This window comes from Anastrepha ludens, chromosome 4 (assembly GCF_028408465.1).
Source record: "Anastrepha ludens isolate Willacy chromosome 4, idAnaLude1.1, whole genome shotgun sequence".
Taxonomy (NCBI): Eukaryota; Metazoa; Arthropoda; class Insecta; order Diptera; family Tephritidae; genus Anastrepha; species Anastrepha ludens.
This window is the reverse complement of record NC_071500.1, coordinates 32,484,145-32,487,723: the sequence shown is the minus strand read 5'-3', so window position 1 is coordinate 32,487,723 and position 3,579 is coordinate 32,484,145.

The following is a 3,579-nucleotide window of genomic DNA, read 5'->3' as shown; positions in this document are numbered from 1 at the left end:
AGATCAAAGAGAATGCGACGAATGAGCTGAAGGCCATCCCTTCGTCGGCCTACCAGGGGTGCATGGAGGACTGGGTGAAACGTTGGCACATGTGTGCTGCTTCAGACGGGTCATATTTTGAAGGATATATGCCTGAAATTTAAATCTGTTTTGCTTTGTTTAAACATTGCCAGTACTTTCTGATCATTGGTTATGTCTCATGTTTATCTTATTACCCAATAAATGGAGTTGACATCGAGGTATGATATTTCAATGGATTTAGTAGCCGAATTGGTTGGTGCGTGACTACCATTCGGGAGCACTCATCTAACACCTCTCTCCCTCTGGGCCTAACCTGTCGAAACAGCAAGTTTCTTGGGTCTAACGTTAGATGAGCTAGACGAAGATGATCGGTGATCTACACAACACTGACAAGGTTAAGTATACTGCTACTGCAAAATGAAGAAAACGTGTTTTTCTAATAGTGGTCGCCCCTCGGCAGGCAATGGCAAACCTCCGAGAGTATTTCTGCCATGAAAAAAATGTTGACCGTTTAGAGTTGGCTTAGAACTGTAGATCCCATCATTTGTGGAACGAGACGCATTTGAACAAGATCTCAAATAAGAGGAAGAGCTCGGCCAAACATCTAACTGAAGTGTAAACACCAATTATTTATTTTAATATGCAGTCCGTATTTTATTTGCAAACTGAGTGAACTTTCAGAAAACCAGAATTAGACAGAATTTGCTTAACATTCAAGCCAGTTTGCGAGATTGATATTGGAAGCATTTAAAATTGTCAACGCTTTGTTCCTTCCCCAGTAAGACTTTTCACAATAATGAGTTATACAAAGCGCACAAAGACTGAAAAAACTTAAATATTTGACCTGGTCCTTATGAAGTTCTTTTACTTGCAGTATGACTTAAAAGTTACTTCGTTGCTGTCTGAACAACAACTGATTGGAATAGCGAATACGTGTGAAATGAGTGAACACTATTCTGCTGTCAAGTCCCCAAAGTTTCTCTCACTGTTTTGCTACTAATGGCAAAATCTGTTTACAAAAAACTCTTCTCATAACATCCTTTTTTTTACTCAGTCTCTTTCAGTATTCACCTACAGGGGGCATACGGTATTTGAAAATAATTTGAGAGTAAAACTAATAAGCTTTTAGTTTATATCCATTAGCTGGCATGATGGGCAGAATAATGAGATGGCGCCTATCGTGGTACCGTTACTTTGCTCTCGGCAAATTTGAAAATGAGAGACGTCGTATTAGCACAATTGGTGGCCAGTATGGCCAGATTATCATTTTCGTAACGTGATTTAGCGTTTTTTTTTGTTCTTTAGTCTCGGAGTTATAGTTCTTTCTTCACGACATTATTCTAGCGGGTTCTAATTAAAATGTAATCTTTATAATTTTGTAAAATATAAATTTTTTAAGAATTAGTTCAATGATTCACTCAGTTTTATTTAGCTTTACTTTTTTTTAACATCTGGTCGCATTGCCCGCGATCGCGGTTATTGCTGGTGTTCTTCTCCTTTCAGCAGCCAAATCTCTCTCTCTCGCTACTACAGCCTTGAATATAAAAACGCACTAAAATGCCCATTTAAAAAAAAAAATACCAAATTTTTATGGAATTACTTGAAAAACTTTGTATGCGTGACAAATTGTCTTTAAAATGTGTGTTTTTTTTAAATAAATTTGTTATGGATATGTACAAATTAATGTATCAGTTTTTTTGTTAAAAGAAACTCTTTTGTTAAGAGAACGACTTTTTGTCTATATCTGAGATATTATAACAAGATAAGGTACTCCTTTTGTTGAAATGTCGTTATAGATTCTTCAGCATTTTCTGGTGCTTTGTTGCTTATTTTTACTATGAATACACTTCTTGATGCCCTATGTCCCACTAGGGATTGAGGACCGGACGAAACGATTACACCTCTATTGTTTTAATTCGCATTCAGTAAATTCAAACGCTTTTTAAAGTGTGTAAAAACGTTTTCAATGTTAAGAAGAGTTGAGAGCGAGACATTTAATATTCTTGCATAACCTTAAAAGGAGCAAGAAATTAAATTTTCACTTTCAAAATATCAAATTTTATAAGAACCAACTAATTTTCATTAGCACTAAAATCTTCTCACAATGACCTTTTTAACTTTCTTTTGTTTAATAATACAATTTTTTTTAACTTACTGATTCGATAGCCTTAAATTAAAAATAAGAAACAAATACCAAACTTAAAAATTTTTAATTAATTTAATTTAATAAATTTAATTTAATAATTTTAATTTAATTAATTGCAGCCTTCAGGAAAGAATTGTGATATGAGGATGCTTAGTGGTTGCACCCTCAACTACGTAGTAATCCAGGCGATTCAGGCCTGGGGAGTTAGGTAGCCATAAACTCGGAGTTATGTGGTCATGGAAAATTTTCAACCACCCAATCTTGTGTCGCCATCGCTTGTGTGTCTTGCAGAAATACGTATGGGCTGTCACCGCCTGCTCTATCAATCAATCCAGGATTTCACTTTTGTCTCTAGAAGCTCGATACAAGCAGCAAAATTCATTAGAAACTGAGTAAAGAATTGTGGTAGCATAGCATGTCCTTTGTTGCTCACAACACCTAAAACTACAACAGGAGCTTCTCTAGGATTGCAACTTAGCCATTTGCTATTTTTGCGGTTAGTCTTTTGGTCTGGGTCAACATTTTTCTCTTAACTCGCTATTCTCATGTTTGCTGCGACATAAACCGTCTTCTACGTGTAACGCAGTATTTATACCAGAGATCTCCTTGGACAACTCGACGGATAAGACTCTGAGAAACATTACGCTTCCTCGTTGCACTTGTTGAATAAATTCTGCAGAGCGGACAGGGTCCGTACGTTTCTCGTGTTTTTTGCGTTTTGCAACAGATTCTGCATCACCTCCTGATGTCACCAATTCACGGCAACCCCTATGAACGAATGAACGGGCGCATTTCAAGAATTTACAGATTTCTAAATCGGTGTGGTCTGCTCACATTGCGACGATAACTGCATGTACATATCTCCATTTCTTGAGCTAAGTTGTAGTCCTCCATGTCTTATCTGAAGATAAGTTAAAAGAAATATAATGGTAGCCATATTTATACATGTTTTCAACCACAGCATGCACCCTGTACATACAGAAAAGACTTGTGGAAGTTTCAGTTTGTAGGTATGGAATTTTGTGTAGGTATTGGCAATTTGTGTAACTGTATAAAATTACATTATCTGAGCTTATGTGGTACTGGAGAACAGCAGTTCGGAAAATTCAGTTTTTATGGGAGGTACTACGCCTCATTTTCTAACACCTACCACTTTTCATCATAATTACGGTATATACAATAAAATTTATGCATTCGTTCCAAGCTTCAACTCCCTATCTTAATTGGTTCCAGAGATATATTACTTTTCACATTTTGGTCTATATGTCCGATGACACGTCTCCTACATAGCAGGGTTAAAATTTCAGCACTTAAGCACCTTCTGACCGGAGTATGTTTTATTGAAATAGAGCGACCGATACATTCAAAAAAGGAGTTGAAATATTTTAAGTGTGGCGTATTTATATGATTAT